General features: G+C 43.0%; 2 protein-coding genes across 9 annotated transcripts in view; one reads left to right on the top strand and one right to left on the bottom strand.

Annotated features, from left to right (window-relative positions):
* Window positions 1–8,831, bottom strand: part of RSPRY1 (ring finger and SPRY domain containing 1) — a 51,682-nt gene extending 42,851 nt beyond the window's left edge. For 2 of the 8 annotated variants that reach the window (XM_012447896.3, XM_012447892.3), the window contains exons 1-2: window positions 8,109–8,333; window positions 246–397 (exon numbers count right to left, since the gene is read on the bottom strand). The gene's annotated coding sequence lies outside the window, so the exon portion shown is untranslated. Of the gene's footprint in view, window positions 1–245; window positions 998–8,108 lie in introns of those variants that run through there. The other 6 variants (XM_012447893.3, XM_064383102.1, XM_012447897.3 and 3 more) reach the window with 6 other exon arrangements.
* Window positions 8,832–9,105: 274 nt separating this feature from the next.
* The window catches only part of PSME3IP1 (proteasome activator subunit 3 interacting protein 1), a 33,920-nt gene continuing 28,062 nt past the window's right edge, over window positions 9,106–14,963 (top strand). The window contains exon 1 of the mRNA XM_064383101.1: window positions 9,106–9,325. The gene's annotated coding sequence lies outside the window, so the exon portion shown is untranslated. The remainder of the gene's footprint in view (window positions 9,326–14,963) is intronic.

Below are 14,963 nucleotides of genomic sequence, written 5' to 3'. Positions count from 1 at the left end.
AACTAAAGACTATTCATTCCATTTCTACATTATTTATGATTTATTAGATTTTTACATTTTACACGTTTTTTTCTTTTTTCTTGGGGGCAAATGAAGCATCTAACACTTCATAGTTTTTTTAAATCTGCTCTGAGACAAAAAATAATCAAATTTAAGGTCTTGGTAAGTTTGGTGTTAAAAGCAGTAAGGTTCTAGTACTCAGTGTCTTTATAAAACACAGACCTCTACCATCATAAACAGCTCACCATGGAGACATCTGGCCAACTGGTCTAACCCTCTCTGACAAATGGTCCAGGAATCAATGATTCATCTCTTCAAATACTTGCTTGCATTCAGCCATAGTACAGATCGGTGAGAAAGAACACTTTTTCTTTGAAAATAGGATTTCAGAATTACACTGTCAAGGAAGGAAAAGCTGATTAAATGAGTGACCATAAATAAGAAAAACCAGACTTTGGGCACTAAATTATTATTGTTATAATCTTTACCTTATCATTCCAAAATAGTGTTAGAGGATGCAACATTTTTTTCCAACCCTCCCCCTCAAAAGCTAAGTCAAATAGCATGAATAGTGAAATGTGTAACATACTGAAATTTTTAGTGATGTTCTCTCATTAGAAAATGTTTTCGGATTTTTCCTTAAGTGTGTTAAAGCGATAGCTTCTATCATTACATTTACTCCCAACTCCCAATATTTTATTATGAAATTTTTCAAACATATAGAATGTTGAATTAAAGTTCTCTGTAAACTGTGAACTATATACCACCTCCTAGATTCTACTACTAACATTTTATTGCACTTGCTTTATCACTATCCATCTCTATATCCATCATCAATCCATAGTTTTTTTCTTTTTACACATTTCAAAGTAAACTATAGGCATCAGTATACTTCCCCTCAAATAATTCAGCATGCATAATACTAATTAGACTTCAAGATTTTAGGAGTCGAACTTACATACTATGAAATGTGCAAATCTTTTTGTTTTTTTTTTTGAGACAGAATCTCATTTTGTCATGCAGGCTGGAGTGCAGTGGCACAATCCTGGCTCACCCCAACCTCCGTCTTTCATGTTCAAGCAATTCTCCTGCCTCAGCCTCCCACGTAGCTGGGATTATAGGCACACACCACCATACCTGGCTAATTATTGTGTTTTTAGTAGAGACAGGATTTCACCATTTTGGCAAGGCTGGTCTCAAACTCCTGATCTCAAGTGAACTGCCCACGTTAGCCTCCTAAAGTGCTGGGATTACACGCGTGAGCCACCATGCCTGACCAAAATGTGCAAATGTTAAGCATAGTAAAGTGCTGAGTTTTATCAAATGCATATACCTGTGACTCAAATCTTATCAAGATAGAGAACATTATCTAGAAATACATTTGCTTTAAAAAATATAAAAATTAGCTGGGCATGGCAGTGTGTGCCTGTAATTCCAGCTACTTGGGAGGTTGAGGTGGGAGGATCACTTGAACCTAGAAGATAGAGGTTGCAGTGAGCCGAGATCATGCCACTGCCTTCAAGCCTGGGTGACAGAGAAAGACTCTGTCTCAAAAAAAAAAAAAAAAAAAAATCCTGCAAAACACCCCAAAGACCATAATCTTCTTACTGAAGATTGTGTTTAAAGGGGGAAAACTCTGAAGTCAACAATACTGATTTGGTAATGCAATAAGATTACACTTGCCAGTTGAAACAGAAACTACCTAAAGATGTTTCAACAAGAGTATTTCTGTCTCTAGACTCTAAAGCCTCTGGCATTTTGTTGAAGAAGGTAAGAAGGGGGTAGATTGTGAAATATCTGGTTGGAATTTTACTTTTCTCCCAAAAAGAAAGGTTGCCTTGATAAGGTGTTTTTACATGTCACCCAGATGTCCATAGCTGTCTATCTGGAGGTTTAAGTCATACAGACTACCATTATCCCCTGAATTATAACCTTCAAAAGTCTGGGAAAAGCACTAGATGATTCTGACACTTCCCTTATGCACTGAGGATCTTTAAGAAAGCACACCTTTGAAAGCAGGTATTTTTTTCTGGTTGAAAGAGTATCTGGGCAGGGCATGGTGGCTCATGCCTGTAATCCCAGCACTTTGGGAGGCTAAGGCAGGCAGACAGCTTGAGCCCAGGAATTTGAGACCAGCCTGGGCAACATGGAGAAACCCTGTTTCCACAAAAAATACACAAATTAGTTGGCATGGTGGCTTGCACCCTGTAGTCCAGCTACTGGGAAGGGCGGTGGAAGAGGGAGGCTGGATAGAGGTGGGAGGACTGCCTGAGCTGAGGAGGTCAAGGCTGTAGTAAACCATGATTGCACCACTGCATTTAAGCCTAGAAAACAGAGTGAGACTTTTTTTTTTTTAAAGAGTATCTGGAAAAATCTTCCTCTAAAATGCTGAGAGCTTTTTTAACCTAGTAGCAGTGCATCTGTGGTTAGAAAGAATTATAGAATATAGTCCTGACCTGAAACAATACAAAGGAGAAGAGACAAATTCTTTCAGCATTCAAAGAATGTATTAAAAATAAAATTTAGGCCTAGGATAGAGTAAGGAATTTCTGGAAGCAAATAATAGAAAAAATGGGAAGTAAATAATCCCTGCCCGAAGTCTTAAGAATTGAAAAATTTGCCTTGGACACCCCAAAAATACTAAGAAAGAATTGAGGTAAGTGCTTATGACAACTGCAGTACAGGGGAGAAAAACAAATGTAATATTCCATAGTACTTGTGGTTTTCCCCCCAGGAAGTCAAATAATAGATCATATAATTACGTTATTCAAATATATATAAATGTGAAGGAAAAGGATTTTTCTATTATAGAAAACTCTTTACTATTAAGAAAAGCAAATAAAAATATATAAGCAGCATGAATGTCAACATTTTCCTTAATGATGTCTACTTTAAAGGATGTCTAAAACATTCATACTGCATACTCATTTGGATACTTATTAGACTCTAATACGTATTCAATAAATATCTTAGGTGAATTTATTATAAAATCTGTAAAAACATAAAGTCTCTCCAAAATATTTACCATTTTGAAAAACTGAGACAACACCATTCAATAAATATATATACAATGCGTATATGACAGGCAGTGAGGAAAGATGGAAAAAGGTCCCTCATGCACCTGAGAAAGGGAGCTGGGGTTAGGGACAAACTTAGCTCCCTACCCAACGTCTACAGATAAAGCATCTACTAGAAGGAGGCCTCTCATTCCATCAGTTTTCCAGTGGAAAAGGAACTCGAATAACACTGAAGTATCTCTGTGTGAGCAAGTTTTTAGGGGACTATACAAATCAGCAATAGCAAAAGGGGTATAGAGGATCTATCTCTGCATTGTAACACATTTATGTCTCACATTATAAGCCAAAATATTGTTGGTATAAATATCCTCGCTCACACAGTGAAAATTTAACCAAAAACCTATAAATTAAACTGATAAATATGAAGCTAAATAAAAATTCTAATAAAAAAAGAGGAATCATGATGAAAACCATGATCATTTTGAGACAATACGGATGATACACCCCAAACTAAGCACCCTTCCTGAATACTGCAGGAATCCCCATTCTGCATATGACATGTGAGAAGCCTGTACTGGTGCCGGGTTTCCCAGGACAGACTTCCTGGGAGAAAAAAGTTTAGAGACCACAGTAAACTCCAATATTGCTATAGTCTTAAGTTACAAATACCATGTTTTAGTAATCCTTAATAATTCACTTGGTAGGTTATTAATAAGTAGCCCTTAGGCATATCTAAGTATGAACAACTATGAAGTAATAAGAACTTAAAAAAAAAAAAAAGGAGCTATATTTCCCATGTGGAGGGATTGGGTAGGAACTACATTTTGAGAATCACTGCATTAATGGAACACAGGAGAGAAAGCAATTCTTCAGGAGGTAGAGGGATAAGAAAAAAAACTAACACTGAACATTAAACTACGAGGTAATAACATACTTGCTGAGTAAGGTGTTTCAAACCTTCTATTTGAGGTATATAGGACCTATGAAATTACGCCTGGAAACTATAATTTCAAGCAATCAGAAAGCTATGTGCAGAGTTCATTCCTTAACAAACTTAAGGAATATATAAATTCTTTACTATTTCAAATGTATTCTCAGTTTTCAAAAGCTCAGAAACAAAGGGGAATGTTCTCTAAGAGCCCACCACTATATATAACTTTACCTGATTTAACCTTGTATATACATTTATCTAGTTACTGCTTTTACATATTTAACCAGCAACCACTCCCTTTTGGAATGGACACATTTGCATATTTTTTTCTACTCACAAAGGTTGGCAAGGAAAGGATTTCAAAAGCTGACTAGCTGAATGATAAACTAAAGGGAAATATTCACTCCTTTGCACTTAAAGTTGTAGAAATCCCCACCCAAAGGTTGTGGCCCAAGTTATAGCATTTATTTCTTTGTGATTATTCTGTTTTTCAATTTTCTTATTTGAATATCAGGGGAAAAACTACCCAAATTCAATGGTAACTGCCTTGAAAATGCCAAAAGGTTGAAGAGAAGCTAAATCCATAGTTTATTATCTCCAAATAATTCTCTTGAAATAGATTGCTGGTTCCATTGTATTTTCCATTTGTGTTGACTGCTGACTTTTTACTTATTTTGCAATCCTGAGACTATCACACTCTACTTTACAAGGATCCTACTAAAAAATACAGAACATTTCCTATTTATTTATTTGAGACAGGGTGTTGCTCTGTTGCCCAGGCTGGACTGCAGTGGCTCATTGTAGCTTCAACCTCCCAGACTCACGAGATCCTGCCACCTCAGCCTCCTGAGTAGCTAGGACTATCTGCATGTGCCACCATGCTGGGCTAATTTTTGTATTTTTTTGTAGAGATGGTTGGGGATTTGCCATGTTGCCCAGGCTGGTCTTGAACTCCTGGGCTCAACTGATCCTCCTACCTTGGCCTCCCAAAGTGTTGGGATTATAGGTGTGAGCCACAGTGCCCAGTCATAACTTCCAGTCTTAAGTAGTGTAATAGTGATTATTGTCCTCAAGAATTCCTAAAATTTTCTCCAAACTATACAGAGTGTGAAAAAAAGTTATATTTAAAAATATGCAAAGGAATTTCCCACTTCATTGTAACAAATTACTTCACTGTTAAGGAAAGTATACATAATTTTTGATAGACTAAATTAAACTCGCTAGGCCAGGCATGGTGGCTCACACCTGTAATCCCAGCACCTTGGGAGACCAAGGCAGGTGAATCGCTTGAGCCCACATGTTTGAGACCAACCTGGGCAACATGGCGTAACCCTGTCTACAAAAAGTACAAAAACCAGCCAGGTGTGGTGGCTCGCACCTGTGGTCCTAGCTACTTGGGAGGCTGAGGTGGGAGGATCACCTAAGCCTGTGAGGTAGAGGCTGCTGTGAGCCATGATTGTGCCACTGCACTCCAGCCTGAGAGACAGTGTGAGACCTTGTCTTAAAAAAAACAAAACAAACAAACAAACAAAAAAACAGAACAATCATTTGTTAAACTCTTGCCAAAACCTACCTCTTTTTTTTTAAGGCTCCAGGCCCCACAGTGCTACACAACTTAGATTTGGTTTTTTTTTTTTCCCCCAATTGAGTACAGATTAACACACTATTACACAAAATGCTAAGTTTTTATTTCCCTTTGATACCTGCTAAAAGAAAAGCTATTTTGCTGACGAATGCAGAAGTCCACATACAGTGTGCTAGGATACCACCTATAATCAATAACTTAAAAATAATCATTGAGGGAGGGACACAGTGGCTCATGCCTGTAATCTCAGCACTTTGGGAGGCCGAGATGGGCAGATGACTTTGAGCTCAGGAGTTCAAGACCAGCCTGATCAACATGGTGAAAATTTGTCTCTACTAAAAATACAAAAATTAGCTGAGTGTGGTGGTTCATGCCTGTAATCCCAGTTACTTGGGAGGCTGAGGCAGGAGAATCACTTGAATTGGGAGGCTGAGGTTGTAGTGAGCAGAGATCGTGCCACTGCACTCCAGCCTGGGCAACAACAGGGAAACTCGTCTCAAAAAAAAAAATCACTGAGCTCAGAAAAAATCCTAACACAGAAAGACATTAAGTAATAGGTTAGGGCAACATGCATCCTGGGAGATCAAAGAATTCACAATAATCACTAGTTACACTTTTTTAAAAGACCCACATATTGACAGAGCATGGTGGCTCACACCTGTAATCCCAGTGCTTTGGGAGGCCAAGGCGGGCGGATCACGAGGTCAGGAGACCGAGACCATCCTGGCTAATATGGTGAAACCCAGATAAATACAAAAAAATTATCAGGGCGTGGTGGCACACGCCTGTAGCCCTAGGGCTGAGGCAGGAGAATCACTTGAACCCAGGAGGTGGAGGTTGCAGTGAGCCAAGATTGCGCCACTGCACTCCAGCCTGGGCGACAGTGAGAAACTCCGTCTCAAAAACAAACGAAAAGACCCACAGATCACAAAACAGAAAATTCAGAGCAGCACAAAATTGACTTCAAAAGGCCGGGTGTGATGGCTCATGCCTGTAATCCCAGCACTTTGGGAGGCTGAGGTGGGCAAATCACCTGAGGTCAGGAGTTCGAAACCAGCCTGACCAACACGGAGAAACTCCGTCTCTACTAAAAATACAAAATTGGCCAGGTGTGGTGGTGCATGCCTTTAATCCCAGCTACTTGGGAGGCTGAGGCAGGAGAACTGCTTGAACCTGGGAGGTGGAGGTTGCAGTGAGCCGAGATCATGCCATTGCACTTCAGCCTGGGCAACAAGAGCGAAACTCTGTCTCAAAAAAATCCCATATATATTGCCTGATATTTGGAAAACCTTCTCTAACAAGTACCATGAACCAAACACTAGTAAGATATCACACAGGGACACAAGTCTCTTATCATCTCATAGAGGGATCTACAAAGGAAGATACCATTCCAGGAAATACAAACTCTACATAAGGGGAAAAATAAAGAGAACCACTGTGCAAGAGAAATGTAAAAGTAACTTCCCAAAGCAAGCTTATAATTATGTAATGAGAAAAAAAAGTAACTTCCAACGTGCTTCACCATCTATAGGCTGGGGCTACAACAAGGCGTAGTATTCATGGAGGAAAAAAGGCAGTCTTTACAAATCACAACTGAGGGAAGAAGCATGATATTCACTACCTGTAGACATCTAAAAGCCATGCATATATATGTGCAAAAGGGGGAGGAGGTTTACAATGTTGAGATCAAATTACTTAGAGAAAAATTTCAGCTGTCGGGGGGAAGAAATTCCTGAAGGAAAAGATATTACAGTGCTAACTCCAGCCAGCACCATAAGTAGTTCAAAGTAAATGAAAACTCTGAGAGCAAAAGCTGGAACCCCCCCTCAACACCCCCCCCGCGCTCATCTAAGCAGGGTTTGAAACCATGGGTTTAGATCATAATATGACCTAAGAAGCTGTGAACCTTGAAGCTTTCAGTACAATATGGCTCCCAGCACTCCGCAGGTGACAGACAACGACCGTATTAATCTCACCCCTTACCTCTACATACTGCTTTACAGTTTAGAAAGTGCTTTCACTTTTATTCCTCAATAGCAACCCATTTAGTGGTAGAATCACAGTAACTTACGTTCACGCAGCTTGTAGTTTGCACTTTCACACACTGAGCTGGTTATTTCACAGAAGAGACTTAAGTTAAGGAGGTTAAGTCACTACACTAAGCACAAACAGATGGTAGGTGAGGAGCCTGGAAAACTGCGGGATTCTACTCAGTCAATAATAGACACTTCCAACCCTTAAAAGTTCAAAGTACAACACTCCAGGGGGAGCAAACTCCCTCAGAGAACTACACAAGACAGGACCTCAGAGTCTCAGCCAACCGTCTCTGTCTCGGTCGGTTTCCCTTCCCAAAGACGGGGAAAGTGAGGCAGCAGGCAGAGACAAATGCCTAATTTGGAGTCACGCAGGGGGTGTTGGTGGGATGGACTCCCCCCCCCCCAACTCGGGCACTAAGCCCGGAAGCAGCTGGATCCTGTGTCTGAGACACCTGGTCGATCTCCAGAGAGAGGGAAGAATTCCCGTTTCCCTCTCTTCCCATCACCGCCCAGAAACCCCCTCTCCCCAAGGTCCTTACCAAATTTTCAGCTCCGGCCTCCGTAGTAGGAGTATTCCGCTAGTTCTGGCTCCTACCTCCTAGCCCCATTCTCTGTCTCTCGATCCCAAGGCGTTTCTAAATCTCCCCCGGGAGGTCTGCCTCCCACCCGTGCCACCTAGACCGCAAACTCCACAAAAGGAACCCTCCCCAAAGCGTCCCTCGTCTACCCTTTCTGTCCCGGGCACCCCTGAGTAGGTTAGGACCCCCTCAACACCAGGAACCACTGCAGGAGCTAGATACCTGCCTCTCACCTGGGCCCCGTTAGCTGCAGACTCCTCAGAAGGGCGACCCCCAAGAACCTCTTCTGGTGAGGACCCCCGAAAGAGGGAACACCCTCTTGGAGGAACCTCTTCAGATCCCTCAAGCGCGGGCCTCTGTGGAAAACCTCTCGGCTGTTTCTCGGGTCCCGGGCCCTTTCCCAGAGCTTGCCCCGGCCCCAGTCCGGTCCGCCCGCCCCAGGCTCGAGCTACGGTTCCCCTCCATCACAGACATCCCCAACCCTCAGACTCCCTCCCGCACCGCGTGCCCAGGGGGCTTCTCAGAGCAGCGCGGTTGGGCTGCGGCACTGACTTTCTCTAGCTCCTGGATCCACCGGAGGGAGGGGGCAGCGGCGGCGGCGCGACTCCTTTGTGACAGGTCCGAGAGAACTGTAAAGATGGACGCGAGGCCACGGCGCTGCCATTACGCGCAGGACCCACCCCCGCTTCGTACCGCCCTGTCCCTCCCTCAGTCCCCTAGGAAACGCCCCTTCCTCGGTGGCAAGCCCTCGCCTTGATAGCCAATCACCTTTCAAAATTCGTGTCACATGATCAGGTGGACCGGACCGCCCCCCAGGCGTAAACTGGCCAATCCTCATCCTGAGGCGTGAATGGCCCAATCAAGTCTCTCCGGCTTGCTAGCGGGGTACCGGATTTCCATCGGGCTCCAGGGGAGGAAGGGCTCCTCGGATTGGGTTACGTCGCCGGAAGTGGGGCGGGGCTTTATTGTGGCGGTGAGGAACAGGAAGCCCTGAAGGGTCAAAAGGAATACAAAAGCAAAGGCTATTTTCTTTTTTTTTTTCGTCTTTCATTTCTTCCTTCCTCTGTTTCTTTCTTCCTTTCATTTTTTTTTCTTTTTTAAGAGCGAGCGGCTCTGCGGTGGCGGTTTGGGGTGGGCGCCGCCGAGGTGAGGGCGTCTCGCCTCCCGCGCGCTGATAGGTGAGTGCGGCCTCGGTCCTGGCCTGGCGGCGACACCTGGGTTCCAGCTTCTTCGCTGAAGAGATGGGGAGCTGCGGCTGCTGTTAGGGTTAGGGCCAGACCTGCTCTCAGTCCGCGCACCCGCCCAGTGTCCGGAGTTGCCGGAACCACGGGCTTGCGGGCCCAACCTGAGGGGAGACGAGGGTGCCCGCGGGAAGGCACCTGGGTCGCGGGGAGGACCCTTTCAGGCGGGCCCAGCACTGCCTGACATTTTGGGGGTTTTCTCCACTTTTCTGCTAGGTAGGGCCACCCAGGCTTCGAGTGAGTAGCAGGCTCTGTTCCAGAGGTCTTGGAACAGATCCAAGTTACTCACTCCGATGTGCGGTGCCTGGTTGGAAATGGTTGAATCCCAGAATGGAAGTGCAGGATGGGAAGCTCATTTACTGTGTGCCATGTACCAGTTGCTGTGCCAAGCGCATTTTCTTCTGCGGAAAACAAGCCAGCTGGCCCGTTTTGCAGAAAACTTAAGGAACAAAGACGGAGAGTTGAAGCGTCATGGTTGAGAGTTGGTGCTTGTCACTGTCAGTCCACACAGAGGAAAAGGGGAGACCTGTTTGTTCGTAGTAGTGGTTGTTAAACGTTAGTGGAAAACAAGATCTCCTGAGGCCCTTTTTAAAATGCAGATTCTCGGACCCCCGCACCCCAGGTAGTGCGACTGGGTAGTTCAGGAGTGGGACCCAAGAAGCCAAATGCGAGCCTGGTGGTCGGAATTCCCGAGCCTTGGGTACCACCTGTGAGATAAGATTTGTCGATTCTTCAGTTATTTGGATATTCATGTGTCCATCATAAAATGGAAGGCACTCTTCTGAAATCTTTGAAGGCAATCAGTGTGTAGACTTTTTTGATACAAAGTATTGAGCCGACAGCAGGTTTTACAGTCTTTTAGTTAGATGAGTTGCGAACAATTTGTAAGGGTCTGAAAGTAGAGGCTGCCCGATTATCTTTCTCAACTGCAGTCTTCGTGCTCTTAACCTGTGGGAAAGTGCTTCATGGTATAAGAAGGAATAAGTGTCAAAACCATTTAGTTGATTATCAGTCTTCACTTTCATCTTCCAAGAATCATGATGCTTGGTTAGAGTCAAGCTGCTTTAGGTATTGAAAACCACGCATGTGGTAAATCAAGTAACTTAAGTGCAATATAAGTACAGGGTCATAGTGTAATTATACCTTTATGGCAACTTAATTAAGCATTTTCAACATGTTCACTATTAATCACCTTTTGAACATACTTTGTCTTCCTTCTTAAGTATTGTTTCACTCCACTATAGAATGTATTAAGATTGTTTTGTCTAAAATCAAGTGTAGACAAGTTTTAAAAAAGATTGTCTTTAGTTTTCTGCGTTTCCACTATTCTGTATGGAACTATGGGTTTGTTTTTATTGGATTTATTTGGTATTTATTAGACTTCTTGAATCTGTGTAGTGTCTTTCATTCTGTAAAATTCTCAGCCATTTTATATGCATATATTGCTTCCTCCCATTGTCTCTCTTTATTCTTTATTGATTTAACTAAACGTTTTCAGTCTTTTCTCTATATCTCTTACTCTGTTCTTCTATACTACATTCTGGATAATTTCCTTATTCTCAAGTTATTTCCATTGTTACTAAACTTGGCTACTGAAGTCTTAAATTCATGTATTGCATTTTTTAGTTTCTGAAGTTCTGTTTGGTTTGTGACACTGTTTTATAGTTTCCTATTTCTTGCTATTAATTTTGAAGCTTAATTTTACTTATTTAAACATGGAAGGCATAGTTGTTTTTATAATCTCTGTGTTTAATTCCACTGTCTGAATTCCCTTTGGGCGTCTGTTTCTGTTGCCCATTATTCCTGCTGTTTTACTTCCTACTTCACCTTTACCTTGAAGCTGTAGTTCTTTCGGGTACCAAATTAAGATGGAAAGAGAGGTAGTTGTCAGACTCCACTCCCTGGATGGGCTCCTGGCTTGACCTTGTTTCTATTATCTCATAAAGGCACTAAAACTTTAGGTTTTAGGTCAGAGAAATCCTTAGGATGAAATTCATTTTGAACATAGGGCTTAATTTCTGGTTTTCGCCTTCTAGATTGTGTCCAAATTCTTTACCATCTTACTAGCTTTTTTATTTAAGAATTATTGTTTTTGGCCAGGTGTGGTGGCTCACTGGCTCACGCCTGTAATCCCAGCATGTTGGGAGGCTAAGGCGGGCAGATCACTTGAGGTCAGGAGTTTGAGACCAGCCTGGCCAATATGGTGGAACCCTGTCTCTACTAAAAATACAAAAATCAGCCAGGCATGATGGCAGGTGCCTGTAATACCAGCTACTCAAGAGGCTGGTGCAGAAAAATCACTTGAACTCAGGATGTAAAGGTTGCAGTGAGCCAAGATCACGCCACTGCAATCCAGCCTGTGTGACAAAGCGAGACCCTGTCTCAAAAAAAAGGGGGGGTTATTATTTTTGACAAATTTCCAGCGTATTTAGTGTATTTAGTACAGAGGTGGAGAATTGGTCTCAATTACCTAGCCCACTATTTGAGCAAATGAAAATCTCCCAGTATTCTGATTTTTGGAATTTGAAATTTGTGTGATTTCCAGCACCCTTAAGTTAAAGACGGTTATTCTTCTTATACCTAAAATTTCCACCACTTTTCACTGTGCGTCGTCACAGCCACTATGAAAGTTAAGCTTCCCAATGCTTATTCTAGTCTTCCTTTCCCAACTCCTTAGTGCTTAGCATGTACTCCTCTTATGGCCTGTAACCTAGGTCTACTTTTCCTTAAATTGCCGTGTGCCAGGCCGGGCGCGGTGGCTCACGCCTATAATCCCAGCACTTTGGGAGGCCGAGGCGGGTGGATCACGAGGTCAAGAGATCAAGATCATCCTGGTCAACATGGTGAAACCCCGTCTCTACTGAAAATACAAAAATTAGCTGGGCATGGTGGCATGCGCCTGTAGTCCCAGCTACTCAGGAGGCTGAGGCAGGAGAATTGCTTGAACCCAGGAGGCGGAGGTTGCAGTGAGCCGAGATCATGCCATTGCACTCCAGTCTGGGTAACAACAGCAAAACTCCGTCTCGAAAAAAAAAAAAAAATTGCCGTGTGCCAACCTTACTTCTTTTACTGAATGAGTGTAAGTTCCTCACTTGCCTGTTTAGTACACAGCATTGTATCTTGCACGTAATAGGTTCTCTGTAAATATTTGTTTAAAGAAACATTTTTTTTGTTTGTTTTTTTGTTTTTTGAGATGGAGTCTCGCTCCCATTGCGCAGGCTGGAGTGCAGTGGTGCGATCTGGGCCCACTGCAGCCTCCACCTCCTGGGTTCAAGCGATTCTCCCTCTCCCTCCCAAGTAGCTGGGATTACAGTCATGCACCACCATGCCCAGCTAATTTTTGTATTTTGAGTAGAGATGGGGTTTTGCCATGTTGGCCAGGCTGGTCTTGAACTCCTGACCTCAGGTGATCCACCTGCTTTGGCCTCCCAAAGTGCTAGGATGACAGGGTAAGCCATCTCGCCTGGCCCAAAAAAAAATAAATAAATTAATTAAAAATTAGTCTGCCTTGTCTGGTTTTTGTAATGCAAAGCCTTTTTGTTGTTGTTGTTTAAAAAAAAAAAAAAAAAAGGAAACAAGTGTCTTGTTATGTTGCCCAGGCTGGCCTTGAATTCCTAGGCTCCAGCAATTCTCTAGTCTCAGCCTCCTGAGTAGCTGGGACTGTGGTTTTTTTTTTTTTTTTTTTTTTTTGTTGTTGTTGTTTTATTTTGCTTTTAATTTGGTCTTGGAGTGGTGTTACATAGGGTAGGGGGAGGGAGGATGGAGTATGACTTGAGATGTGGTTTAGGTTCTGAAGCCAGCCTAGATGACAAAATAGCATACAAGCAAACCTACCCTTGAAATCTCTCAGGGAGGCAGCATGTTGATTGTAGGAATACCAGTGTTACAGAATTCTGACATGGTCAGTATGATATTGTAAAATACATATTTGGTCTTGGTCTCTGTCTCCTGTGGCATACAACTCCTATAATTCTTGGAATCTCCAAAATGATTGGTGTCATTTTATATGCTAATTAGCTGACTGGTGGCTGGCAGCCCTGGGTAGCTTTAGGATGGGGGCTGGTCACTTGAGAGACCCAGGCAGGATTTGAGAGCTGGGATTTTCAGCCCCTCCCTGACGTCCAACCTCTGGGGAAAGGAGAGGGCAGAGGAGCTGATGATTGTGTTGACCACTAGTGGTCACTGGTTTAATTAATCATGTCTAAGTAACGAAGTTTCCATAAAAACCCACAAGACTGGGTTTGGGGAGCTTTAGGGTAGGTGGACTTGGGAGGTTCCTGGATGATGGTGCACCAGAGAGTGCATGGAAGCTCTGTGCCCTTCCCACATGCCTTGCCCTATGCATCCCTTCATTTGTGTCCTTTGTAATATCCTTTGATAATAAACCAGTATATGTAAGTAAAGTGTTCCTCTAAGTTTTGTGAACTGGTCTAGCAAATTAATAAAACCTAAGGTGGGGGTCATGGAAACCCCGATTAATAGCCAGTTGGTCAGAACCACAGGTAAAACAACCTGAGTCTTGTGATTGGCATCTAAAATGGAGGCCAGTCTTGTGGGACTCAGCCCTCAACTTGTGGGATCTGACAGTCTCCATCCAGGTAGGTAGTGTCAGAGTTGAAGTGAATTAGGACACCCAGCTGGTTGGTGTCCACTGCAGAATTGGTTGATTGCTTGGTATGTGGGGACACATCCCTCACAGAATTATACTGTATTGATTGTTGAGTGAGCGAATAGGAAAAATACTTTGGTTTGGGGTTTTTTTCTCTGTCCTCAGGCAGGTTTTCTTTCAGCTTTGGAAAAAATGGCTGTTTTTCTTCCTGTGAGCCCCAGATGAAGTTGTCAGTTTGTATTTAGGAGTCACAATATGTAAAAAATACAGTGAATACAATCATGCATAGTGAGGCATATTTATATTTGGAGAGGCGCATGTGAATGAGGATCAACTAAGGGAACCGATATTTAAATTGGTTATCTTTCTTCTAGTGCGTGTAGATGAATTCAAGATCAACGCACATATGAGACTCTGCTCTTGTGCTATGGAAAGATAAACAAATCAGTATTTTTTTTTAACTTCTTTTTTTTCCCCCTCCAAGACAGGGTCTTGTGCTGTCACCCAGGCTGGAGTCCAGTGGCCCTCATAGCTCACTATAGCCTGGAACTCCTCAGCTAAAGCCATCCTCCTCCCACTTCAGCCTCCCAAGTAGTGCACCATCACACCTGGCTAATTTTTAAATTTTTTTGTAGATACGGAGTCTCATTGTGTTGTCTGGGCTGATCTTAAACTCTTGGCCTCAAGTGATGCTCCCACCTTGGCCTTCTACAGCTTTAGGACTGCAGGCATGAGCCACTGTGCCCAGCCTGTTTGTCTGTTTTTAATGGAAATGAGGTCTCGCCATGTTGCCCAGGCAGATCTTGAACGCTTAAGCAATTCTGCCTCAGCTGCCCAAAATGCTCAGATTGCAGGTGTGAGCTGCTGCACCAGGCCTTAATTTCTTTCTTTCTTTTTTTTTTTTTTTAAATTTGAGATGGAGTCTCGCTCTATTGTCCAGGCTGGAGTGCGTGACACAAAATCTCA

The sequence above is a fragment of the Aotus nancymaae genome, unplaced genomic scaffold, assembly GCF_030222135.1.
Source record: "Aotus nancymaae isolate 86718 unplaced genomic scaffold, 86718_ANA_hifiasm-v0.15.2.pri h1tg000030l, whole genome shotgun sequence".
NCBI classification, from domain to species: domain Eukaryota; kingdom Metazoa; phylum Chordata; class Mammalia; order Primates; family Aotidae; genus Aotus; species Aotus nancymaae.
The sequence above is the reverse complement of the archived record's forward strand: the minus strand, read 5'-3'. Positions and strand labels throughout refer to the sequence as shown.